A 13,547-nucleotide genomic window follows, 5' to 3' on the forward strand; every position below is an offset into this window, starting at 1 on the left:
ATCTAAGTTTATGTTGTCCAATTGAGTCTAAGAAATCATCCATAGCACCCAAACTCTACTCAAATTTCCATTTATCCATCACTTAGCCAAATCTCTCATCCATTCCATCTCATTATCTTGTGCACAATCTTGGAGAGCCATCCACATTCAACAAGGGAGCCAATCCAATCAAGTCAAGGAGGGGGGCATATTTGGCTTCATAAAAGACTCAATCCGAAGGAGAAGGTATAGATTTGCAAGGTATAAATGGTCATTTTGTGTTTTTTTATGAACTTTTTTTGTGTGTTTTATGTGTTTGAATACTTTATTTGAATACGAACTATTTAATCCTACCTTGCTCATTTTTCCCCTCTTCAGTTATGATAGGAGAACAATGCAAGAAGATTCAAATGATTTGAACCATCAATTGTGGAAGTTTTAGCCAACTGAGTAGTTTGAAATTGCATTTGCAATAAATGATACTAACAACATAATGATAGAGAAATAAATGAAAACATAAAAATAGTCCACTTTGGCTATTGTTCAAAGCTTTCACGTACATACCAATGTTGACACTTTGAAAAAGGTCCAAACTCTGATGTGTTAGTGTTGAGAGCGAACTGTTGAGTTGATCCATTGTATCCATCATAAGGTATGTGCAATCCTTGAGAGCATTTTGGTTGTTTGTGTTTGTTGATTGCGCCTTAAGATCATCCACAAAATTATACACCTTCTTGGCCTCGTCCAAGCTTAATTCCACTGTGATACCGGCTAATTGGGACATATTTGTGATGAGAACCAATTATGTCCTATTTTACCACCTATTATCCTTTTTCACATGCCTTCATATCGATTCCCATATTCCATTTTCATATAATTTATCATTGTATATGATTCAATATACATAAGTGATATTTAATTTATTTTTTAGATTAAATGTGAATAAATAATATCATATTGTATTTATTAATATATCTTCCATTATGTCAAGAAAATAAATCTTTCAACATGTAGCTTCAAGGTGAAGATCTTCCTGTCACCATTTATGCAGGAGCTTGGATTGTTATCATTTTACCATTTTATTTGGTTATTAGATCAGACATATAACATCACCATCTTTGTGTATGAAGAGCATTCCATGGTGGGCTTTCATGATTGCAAATGTCATCTTCTATTTCAATCACGTTAATTCCTTGCCATATAATATTTGCATTATTCCTATGAATTTAACCTCTTTTCTATCTTCCATCTTAATTAGTGACTTCTAAAAGTGGACACATTGATCGGGAATGCAAACCAAATGGAGTAAAAAATCATGTGACAACTGTTTGAAAGAAACCAAAATCTACTTGTTGTTGTAACTGAACCATTTTCAATATGCATCCACTTCAGAACAATCAGTTTTGTGTTGCAATTTGCAGGCAGATGATGACGAATCTCAAAAATCCAAGACATGGGTTTTGTCCACAACAAGCCCAATTAAGTCTTTGCATGACAAAATCCGTGACAAAATCCTCAAAAAGTGATGGATCTAAAAGATATAGGTGGTTTTCTAAACATAATATTTCCCGATTTATTGTTGCGGCCAAGATTCCACATTGAATTTGGGTGGCTATATTTTGTTGTTGTTTTGACCATATTACCAGATCAATGCACAATTGTTCCTTAACCATTTCAAGTGATGCCAATAACTAAAACCAACTAGAGAAGGAAGAATATGATGGAGAATAGTTGTGATAAAGGATGCGCTATTTGGAAGAAACCATACATCCTATTTTGTACTCGTGGTTATAATAGATATGTTTTTGTTCAGCAGTGTTGGTGACGTGGACTCCACTTCAGCAGCATAATCTCCCTTGCTTTTTGTTTTCTAACAACCACCATAACAACTGCATTTACTATCATTATTCTTCTTCCCGCTTCTTCTATTTTCTTCTATCTTCTTCTTCGATGTATCTAGACTCATATTGTGTGTTCTGAAAGCTTCTCCCGTAGGTTTGGTGGGAGCTCTGTTTTGCTAAAATTTTAATAAAATGTATACTCTGTTTTAACAAAAAGGGGCATGTATGAAATGAAGCACATGCAGTTCTGTAAGAAAACAGGGCATTAATATAAATCTATCTTTTATTTACAACAACTGTTATTTCAAACTTCTGGCTGATCTATTTCATCATTTTGGGGTTTGTTTGTGTTCATGGTGAAAATGGATAACAATAATAACAATATTGAAAGGCTAAATGAATTCAACCACTAAACCCTAGCCTAACAATCAACAAAGATCCACCATAACATATGAAGATTACCTAAGACAATGCAAATCACATGAAATCACAAAGATTATACCATCACATGCCCAATAGGGTTTTGATCTCCATTCTTCCTATCTCCATTGATCTTGCTTGATATATTTGCTCTCAGATTTTATATGCACAAGAGCTCAACAAAGAACGGAATGTGGTTGCAAGTAGGATCGTAGTGTAGCCAAGTCTTCAAGATTAGGTCATTAGCATGAGTGATTAGGGTTTGACAATGAAGAAAGCATCTTCTTAAATAGAAGACACAATATGAAATGGAGGGTTAAGATTGAGAGATGTAAAAAAAGAGGTCGGCTAGGATTAGAGGGTAGGTAAAAGAAATACCAAAATAATGAAAGAGGTAGGTAGTGTATGAATTAAGAGATGAATGACATGTGTCATGGGTAGAAAAAGCTAATGAATTAATTAAATAAATAAAGATTTATTTAATAAATAGAAGAAGTAGGATAATTAAATAAATAAAAATATTTATTTAATTTAGGAAAAGGATAATTTAAATAAATAAATGTATTTATTTAAATGAGAAATAAGGCTAGAAGAGGTTAAATGAATTAATTAAATAAATAAAGATTTATTTAATTAATAGAAGAATTAGGCTTAGGTAATTAAATAAATAAAATATTTATTTAATTAGACTGGACAATTTTAGGTGTCTACATTTTGCCCCTCTTTGAGACAATGCGGCTTGTCGCATTGTTTCAAAGAAGATAAGATGAACTGATACAGAGTTTCCCCAAGATGGGAATGATATGCCCCCTCGAGAGATTGGATGAAAATGTCTGAAAAGATTGCAGACAATCTCTCGATAAGAAAGAAAGGCTAGAATGGATAGACCGGATAAAGTGACAGAGTCACGGGATGAAGAAGACTGACTCGGGAAAATGCAGGCGAGGGCTAGGGTAGGCTATAAGATAGACCACGAGCAAAAGATATCCTCATTGTCATCTACACCTCCACGAGATCACAGTGCAGAGCGAGCAAAGAGCAGTAGCAATCAGCAGCGATGGCTTTCGTACATAGATTCGACCGCGTTCGATGATTTCAGAGGCCAGCAGAGGTAGGAGAGCCGGTAAGTACCACCAAACCTCCTCGTACTTTGACGCATTTCAATTTTGTCATTAATGCATGGTAGCTTAGCAATAAATGTGCTTAGGAATAGGGCACAAAAAAGTGCAAAAACGTGCAACCGCGTCTGTGTCGGTGCCAGGCGCGTCTGTGTCCGCCAGGCGCGTCTGTGTCTGGAACCGCGTTTGTGCTTGATGCGGGCGCGTCTACGTCCTGAAGGGGCGTTTGTGTGCCAAAGTCGCGTTTGTGAATAGTTTAGGCACGTTTATGTCATACAGGCGCATCTGCATTGTGTAGGCGCGCTTGTGCAGTCAAGAGGCGCGTTTGTGAGTTTAAAGCACGTTTATGTCAGAAAATGCAAGTTTTTAGTCTTCTAGGTCAAATCTACAATTCTGTGATGAACATACGCTGTCGATTGGATAAGCTGCTGAGAGGATACACTCAAGCAGGTCCTCTAGGAAGACTAGGATAGATCAAGGCACTTTGTGATGAACAGTGAGTACCAAGATAAAGTACTTTGTGATGAACAGGGAGTACTAAAATATGAGCAGCACTTTGTGATGAACAGGGAGTGCAAAATGTGAGTAACACTTTGTGATGAACAGGGAATGTCACACACGTAGTACTTTGTGATGAACAGGGAGCACTACTAGGATAGATAGCAACACTTTGTGATGAACAGTGAGTGTCACTAGGATAAATAACCATATGCATTTAGATAGCAAGTAGCATTTTGTAATAAACAGTGAATGCCACGATGACTGACATGATTGATTATTTGACTGCAGGAGTATCTGCCTATGCTAGAGTCACGGGAGAGATTCCCGTCCACACAGAGGTTGCGACCAGAGTTATCATTTCAGGACAGAGCTTCCATTGAGGAGATGGGATTGAGACACGTATTATATGTGCCTGAGTTTCGGGCAAACATGGGTTTGCTGACTGCGCTGGCCGAGAGATGGCACTCCGAGACTTGCACTTTTCATTTTCCGATGGGGGAGATGACAGTGACCCTCGAGGATGTCTATAGAATATTGCATATACCGATCGATGGAGAGCTGATCCCATACGATCGTGACGGAGACAGGGAGGCTTTGAGACGGGTGTTCCAGGATCCCGGGCTAGAGATGAGAGCAGGGTTCCTGTGTCTGGACAGGGCGACACAGGGGTTGGCAGTGGGCTGGGGAGGAGCACTGGAGATATTGGTGACTGAGCACACCAGGTATGCATGGGGTCCATGTGTCTTGGCACATCTGTATTATGAGCTTCACCAGTTCGTCTACCATGGATCAGTGGGACTGGGTTGTGGAGTGACACTGCTACAGGTGTGGGCATACAAGCATCTGCCTATCACACGGCCGATACACTTCAGGGGCAGAGGTCAGGGGCAAAGCTTTGTGCATCTTTATGATATGATTACTTCACAGCCTCGGATTGGCAGGTTAGAGCACTGGAGGCGTGTGATAGATGACATTGATGTAGTCATCTGGAGGCCGTACCTGGGGTGCGAGGAGTGGGAGGATGATGCAGTGGAGCTACCTTATACCTTCAGGAGCAGATATTTGATTGGGCGGACACCTTACATACTGGAGAGACAGCTGGTGGATAGGGTTGGCAGACAGTTTGGCAAGATCCAGAGGATGCCACGAGGCTCGGGTATGTATGCCCGCACAGTGAGGGATCAAGCGCAGTTCGGGCCGTTATTATCATATGATCAGGCCATCACACAGCTGGCAGAGATGATGCCCCTACCCTGGGATATGTGGCCAGAGATTGAGGATGCAGGTATGGATGCAGAGTATACAGCTTACTGGGCAGAGCATCCATTCCCTCGACTGACAGATCTAGGGGAGCTACTGGAGGGAGAGGTAGGACGAGATGATGATGAGGACGGTGGGGGTGATGGAGGCAGAGGCCGACGGAGGTGGAGGGGAGTAGTGGGGGAGAGGAGGGTGGCACCTCGGAGGGAGGGTGGACAGGAGGGACAGGCCCAGGTGGTGAGGGGTCACGGTGGAGTGCCCCTGCAGATACCAGCAGCACAGGGTCCTAGGGCACAGGGATAGAGACAGGGACAGGTGCAAGGATAGGTGCCAGGGCATGTACAGAGACAGGTACCCATTCAGCTACCAGCACAGGTACAGGGACAGCCACAGGCAGGGGCAGAGGGCGGGGATCCAGAGGAGGATGAGCTGATTGAGCTCAGGGAGATCTGCCAGGGCCAAGCAGATGAGATCCAGGATCTGGAGCGGGAGAGGGACCGACTCAGGACTAGGCTCAGGGATACTGAGCGGGAGAGGGATCAGGCGATTCAGTGCTATACTGAGGCTGAGACCGCACTGAGGGCAGGGAGACAGGCGGCGGAGGACACAGGAGCAGGCTACGCATATGTCCTGCGAGCCGGAGAGGAGATTGCCTACTGGAGGGACCTGTATTATGGTGTCATGCCAGCAGATCAGCGGGCGAGGAGCTTTCATAGACCATCGTGGACAGCGACGACTACGGGAGGGAGTCGGAGGAGACAGGCATCGAGTGGTGGGGTCATGGGTCCTCCACCACCACCAGACAGGCAGGGTGATCCTGGAGCGAGTCCGTCTAGAGCTCAGATTCCGTCGAGGCCAGGCGGCTCTGAGGGAGGGAGTTCATCATAGCCATAGAGGGCTCCCTTGTATTAGTATTTGTACCATCTTTTTGTATTGTAGACACCTGCGGGTGATTTTGTAGCCATATGATTCTTTTGACATCATTGTATCATGACACATTTGATTATATATGAGAGATGATTCATTTTTACGGCAGCTATATGCATGTGTACCTATGTGATGAGATGTTCTTAGAATTTATGCTTATGATATGGATGCAAATATGTATATGACATAATGCAATATTTTTGTTCTTTTATGTTGTATATGTGATGCATGACGCAAATGTGAATGTATGTAATGCATATGAATATGATAATGCAAATGTAAATTGTGCTAATAGGTGTTGTGTGCAGGATGTGATGCAGTTGTGATATCTATATGTATGTATGAAATGCTTATATGTGGTAATGCCGGTGCAACTACATGAAATGCAAATGTTTTTGGTGTGTCATTATACTCAGTCATGTGATAGCAGGCTACGCGGACTCGAGAAGGATGATGGAAGTCGATCAAGAAAGGGGGATGGAAGACAGAAGATATGAAAGTGAAAGAGCTTCTTGTGCGTTATCATCATTGAGCTTTATTATGGCAAGTAGGTTATGACAATCGAGGCATATGTTCGACCCAGAAAGTCATTGTACCTATTTGCATGGAGATAAGACAGTCACAAACAAGGAATGCCCTAGTTCATACTAGACTCACAGTGTCCTCATATCCTTGGACAAGTCATAGCATTACTAAGAGACAATCCACAGACAGCAAATGCAAATAGGTGACGATACCCCACCCTCGCCTTTCTAGTCAAAAACAACCTGGAGATAGAATCTCTAGTCAGAGACATCCTGGAAAAGCTAAAAGACATGTCACCAAAAAGATGAAATCAAAAGAAAACCAAGACTCGACACCAACATCCACTGTAGTCCTCAAGTTTAGTGTCTCTTGTCACTTGTATAAGTCATGTTTGATTGTGGTCACAATGTTCACTTTCACAAAAAGGATAGATAGCACTGAACCATATGTTGTCTGAGTCTGTTGAAAGATTTGATTTTGTTGAAGCCCATTGTTGCTATTGTGTCTCATCTGAAACTGACTGAATCCATGAAACTAATACTTTATTGCGGAGAAGATGAAACTTTATTGCGGATCTGTGATGCAAATGTTGCTTTATTGTGGATTGTGTGCGGATAGACTGAAGGAAGCTGGAAGAAACTGTACTCCTCGAAACATGTGATGTTCTTAGTTCCACACCCATCACTAGACGTAGGATTTGTCTTAGCCACAGATAGGATCTGATTTATTATGGATGGAAAGGGATGCGAAAAGGGAGGTTTATTATGAATGGCTAACCAATCTTGGGTAGATCAATAACAAGCCATGATGGGACTGGGTAAGTTTATTATGAATGAATAGGATGTGAGTGTGTGCAAAGTGAAAGGATGAAAGAGAATCCTGAAGGAGAGAGGAGCAAAGTCTCTACGCATGGCGCTGGTGACCCAGTTTTCACCATGGTACTTGCCCAGGGTGCCACCGAAGTGGTTTTCACTGTTGGACGAAATTATTTCTCTTTACTTTTTTCGATTTTTCAATTTTTTTGTGTCACAAGGCGCCTGTTTGCCAGGTTTTCACCAAGTAACCAATTTTTTTGTTTTATAATTTTTTTTGTATTTTTTGAATTAGGATATTCCGAAGAGCTATGTGTAGAACCTGCGAAGGTGCATGCTATTGATAGGATCCTCCAAAGGTTCACCTTCTGTAGTTGAGAGCTGATATGCCCCAGATCCATATACCGTTGTGATGATGTAAGGACCAAGCCAATTTGGTTCAAACTTGCCCTTCTTCTCTCTGTCTTGCTGATTCTTGGGGTTTTCTCTGAGGAATAAGTCACCTACCTCAAATGTGCGAGGCTTGACTTTGTGATTGTAGTTGTGACTCATTCGCTGTTGGTAAGCCTTAAGATGATTAAAAGCAGTTTGTCTCCATTCATCCAGCAGTTCTAGTTCTTGTAAGCGAGAGACCCTGTAATCTTCATTGTTGATGATGTTTTGCAAAGAGACCCATAAAGAAGGTAACTCGACCTCAATAGGCAAGATGGCTTCAGCACCGTAGACAAGTGAGTAGGGTGTAGCTCCTGTAGGTGTGTGGACACTTGTGCGGTAGGCCCAAAGTGCAGGATTGAGTTGGATATGCCAGTTACGGCCAGCGTCATCGACTATCTTTTTGAGGATTTTAAGAATTGTTTTATTAGACGCCTCATCTTGGCCATTACCTTGGGGGTAATATGGTGTGGAGAAATGATGGGAGATATGGAAGCGCTCACAGAGTTCACGAACATCGTGATTTTTAAAGGGACGCCCGTTATCAGTGATAATGGAATTGGGAATACCATATCGGCAAATGATGTAGTTCAAGATGAAGGTAGCAATTTGTTTTCCAGTGACTTGTGTGAGAGGCACGGCTTCAATCCATTTTGTGAAATACTCTGTGGCTGTGATAATGAATTTATGACCATTAGAAGAAGGAGCGTGAATCTTGCCTATGAGATCGAGTCCCCACTGACAAAAGGGCCAAGGAGACGTAAGTGGTTGTAGTTCTTGTGCTGGTGCATGTATGAGATCTCCATGAATTTGACATTGCTTACATTTCTTGACAAATTGATATGAGTCTTTTTCCATATTGGGCCAGTAATATCCAGTCCTGATGAGTTTCTTGGCCAAGGTAGGACCACTAGCATGCGGACCACATATCCCTTCATGCACTTCACGTAACGCAATCTGAGCTTCATCGCTTTCTAAACATCTAAGAAGAGTGCCATCTAGACCTCGTCGGTATAGGATATCAGCTAGAATGACATATCGAGAGGATTGGCGAATGAAAGTGTGGCGTTGGTTGTTTGATAGATCAGGAGGTAAGATATTGTCGCGAAGGTATGTGAATATGGACCCATATAACTGGGATTCAGGACCAACAACGCATATCATTTCAGTAGGAGTGATCTCATATGAAGGAACCAACAGGTTGTCCACTAACAACTCATAGCAAGTTTCATTTTGAGGCAGGTCAATTAGTGAAGCGATTGTAGCCATGGCATCTACAGCACGATTCTGCTCTGTTGGTATCTGCTCAAAATCTATCTTTGTGAAGTGTTGTTTTAAATCATCCACCATTTGCTTGTAAGGCATTAATTTTTCATCTTTTGTTTGGTAATCATCAGTTGCTTGACAGATGACAAGTTGAGAATCCCCAAAAACACGAAGTTCTTAGATCTTCCACTGAACTGCAATTCGTAATCCAGTTGTTAATGCCTCATATTCCGCTATATTGTTAGTGCAAGGAAATGATAAGCGGTATGATTTTGGTATAGAATCGCTTTGAGGAGTTATAAAGAGAATACCAGCTCCTGCCCCATGCTGTGTGTATGAGTCGTCAAAGTATAATTGCCATGGCTTTGCATGTGATATTGTTAGAATGGATTCATCTGGAAATTCTGAATTTAGAGGAGCATCATCTATCATGGGAGCATCTGCTAATTGATCCGCGATTGCTTGTCCTTTTATTGCTTTTCTATCCACATACTCGATGTCAAACTCACTCAGGATCATTACCCATTTGGCCAGTCGCCCAGTAAGTGTAGCTTTGTTGAGAAGATATTTTACTGGATCAATTCTTGCAATCAACTTAGTCTTATGAGTGAGCATATAATGGCGTAATTTCTGCGAAGCAAAGACCACAGCGAGACATGCACGCTCGATCGGTGTGTAGTTTAGCTCATATCCCACCAATGTGCGACTGATATAGTATACTGCTTTTTCCTTGCCGTCAGCTATTTGTTGTGCTAGGAGTGCCCCCAGTGCCGTTGGAGTAGCTGATATGTATAGTAACAAAGGCTGATCTAGAACTGGTGGCATCAAAACTGGCGGATTTAAAAGATAATCTTTGAGCGTCTGAAAAGCTTGTTGACAGTTATCATCCCATTTGAACTTGATATTTTTATGTAGCAGGTGCTGGAAAGGATTACACTTATCTGCAAGTTGTGCTATGAATCTTCGTATAGACTGGAGTCTCCCTTGTAAGGATCGAAGTTGACTGATATTTCTGGGTGGTGGCATGTCCAAGATAGCCTTGACTTTTGCTGGATCGGCTTCGATTCCTCTTTTAGACACAATGAATCCTAGGAGCTTCCCGGAGGTTACTCCAAAGACACATTTCTTGGGGTTTAATCTTACCTTGCATTTTTCCAACCGATCAAAGACGACTGAAAGTATGTCCAAATGTGTATCTCTATCTATTGATTTACCCAAGAGATCATCAACATAATCTTCCACAGTTATGTGCATGAGATCATGAAAGATAGTGGTCATTGCTCTTTGATATGTAGCACCTGCATTTTTTAGCCCAAAGGGCATGACATTCCAACAGAAAGTTCCCCATGGACAAGTGAATGATGTTTTGTGTTGATCCTCGGGTGCAATCCTGATTTGATTATAGCCAGAAAATCCATCCATTAAAGATAACATTTCGTGACCTGCTGTGAGATCAACAATCAAGTCGATATTTGGTAATGGGAAGTCATCTTTCGGACAAGCTTTGTTGATGTCTCTGAAATCTGTACATATTCTGATGCTATGATCTGGTTTACTGATAGGTACTAAATTGGAGATCCATTCAGGATAATCAATTGGGCGTATGAATCCAACATCCAATAATTTCTCCAGCTCTGCTTTGACTAGTAATGCCACTTGTGGATGCATTTTCCTTAATTTCTGTTTCACTGGCTTTGCCCCCGGTTTGACTGTCAAATGATGCATTACCAAATCCGGATCTAGTCCAGGCATATCAGCGTATGACCATGCAAAGTTGACTTGTCGTTCTTTGAAGAAGCTTATGAATTTTGATCTTTCGGACTCTGTCAAGGATTGAGCCAGGAATATGTTGTGTGGAATCTCTTCTGTACCAATGTTTGTCTTGATAGTCTCCTCTACCAACATGGATGATTTTTCCTCATATGATGCTGGGAGAATGTCGAGCCTTCCATCTTTGGGTGCCTCAGAGAGGTTTTCACCCTCAGATACGTCCTTTCTTTTTACTTTTTTGGAGTCAGATAGCGCCACAGTGTGGTTTTCGCCATAAGACCCTTGTTTTGTTCTTATTTTCACATTTTTGCGACTGGAAGGTCCGACACCCTCACCGAAATATGCCACGTTGTTGAGTTCTATGGTGTATCCTGCTTTGTGGTCCCCAGGGGGAAGATCATCTCGTATGCCAAGATAGTCAATAATAGCTTCGTCATTTTGGAATGTGTCAAATTGTGTTGGTCCTTCATAATCCCAGTCAATGAGTTGGTGGTGAACAAGGGGAAGGCTTTTAATGTTTTCGGAGTTTGCGGGGCTAAGAGTGAAGATGTGGTTATATTCGGGTATATCGAGGCAATCGTTGAGGTCATCGATGGCACTCTCCTCATCAGTTTCGATCGTGAGCGAATCCAAATTGTCGTCACTATTAGCGCATTCTGGGACAGGTGTCCTCATCCTATGTGATTTCGACCTAAGACCTTGAAATGAAGACTGTAGTCACATAAATCTGTCCATTTAATTAAATGAATATTTAATATTTATTTGATTATTTAACCATCAATTAATAATTAATTAAATTAATATTTAATTAATTCATCTTAACCCTCTTTTCCTATTAATTAAATAAATTATTCAATTTATTTGATTTAATTCACTTAACCAAATTCAGACCATTAATTAAATAAATAAATCATATTTATTTAATTAAATCTTCTCTCACATTTAAATAAATTAATATTTATTTAAAACCCCCAAAATCCCACCTCTCACATTTAAATAAATAAATCATTTATTTAAAATCACCTTTATCCTCCACCCACTTGCATTTTCCTACAAATACAAGTTGCACAATTATTTTAAATAAATAATTTATTTAAAATCACCTTTATCCTCCACCCACTTGTATTTTCCTACAAAAGCAAGTTGCACAACTATTTTAAATAAATTATTTATTTAAAATCCTATTTATCCTCACCCACTTGAAACCTTTAATGGTTTCCCTTAAAGTATTCAAACTTGATGGCTTTAAAGTCTTCAAACTTGATGGCTTCCTTCTATAATCTTCTTAAGACTTTAATGGTTTTCCTTAAAGTCTTCAAGCCTTTAATGGTTTCCCTCAAAGTCTTCAAGCATTTTAATGCTTTATCTTCATTTTTCTCATTTAAATAAATTAATATTTATTTGAATATTTATCCAAATGCAAATTACACCATTTAATTGAAATAAATGATTTTATTTTAATTGAAAATACCAAAATTTCTCCCACTTGCATTTTCCTACAAAATCCACTTGTATGCCTAAACCCCTTCTAGATTCTTCTAAACCCTTCCTAATTAGCCTAATCCATCCCCTAAATATTGTCACATTCCTAAGCAAATTGGAGTCACTTCTCAAAGACTCCAAAGTCTTTGAAAAGCAATTAATGCTTTGTGTGTTCAACAAATTAACCCTCAAAGTCTTGGATAAACTTTGAAAGCTTCCAACCTTCAACCACTTAATCCCCAAAGTCTCCAATAACCATTAATGGTTAATTCAACCCTCCCACATGGTTAAAACATTTGTTTTGACTCAACCTCTACCCAACCCAAAGGTCTCATCAGGCCATTAATGCTTTGACCATGATTATCTCTTAAACATTTGCACAAAGGTTTATCCTTGGATTAACTCTTAATCCAATGGGTAATCTTAATTTAGACTTGACCCTTACCTTCTAGATAACCATGAGGTCTTCTCAAGCCTTTAATGCCTCCAACCTCTTCTCTCAACCCAATCCTATGTTGACACTTGTCACCATTTTATTGGTGCCAATTGTGCACATGGATCCCCAACTTTCAATCATAACCCTTGTTAAGATTGCTCAATCTTAACCCTTCATTTCCCTATTTCTTCTATAAATAGAACCCTTCTCCTCAAGCAAAAGGGGAAGCATTTTAGAGTATTGTTGTTATACTGGCATTAGCATAGAGCTTTTTCATAGCATCACTATCTACTCTAGCATAGTATTTAGCTTTTCATTTCATATTTGAAGCTTAGTATTAAATCTCAATCCTCCATAAGCATCCATAGTGCAAAAAGCTGTTGAGAGCTACACTCATTTGGGACTTGGAGAGGAGAGGAACAAGGGAGGAGCAACTATGAGCATCTTGATTAGCTATTTCATTTTATGTTTATATGCTTTCTATTTCATGCTTAATATCTCTCTTGATATGCCTGTTTAGGATAATCTTTTGTTGCTAACACTAACGTTTGTTTCTTGTGCTCTTGTGTGTGTTGCCATCAAACAGATTTTCTAATCCTTTTTGCAGAGCATCATTTGGTGAACCCGACGTGAATCCAAACACCAAAAAGATTAACTTTTTTTTTTTTTTTTAACCAATAACATGTTTGAATGTTGAAAATGTCACACAGGTTGCGCTTTTGACACTGTTTTGGTGCGTTTGACATTATTTTGGCGCTATTCACTCTGTTTCAATGCT

Source organism: Cryptomeria japonica, chromosome 1, assembly GCF_030272615.1.
Source record: "Cryptomeria japonica chromosome 1, Sugi_1.0, whole genome shotgun sequence".
NCBI lineage: Eukaryota > Viridiplantae > Streptophyta > Pinopsida > Cupressales > Cupressaceae > Cryptomeria > Cryptomeria japonica.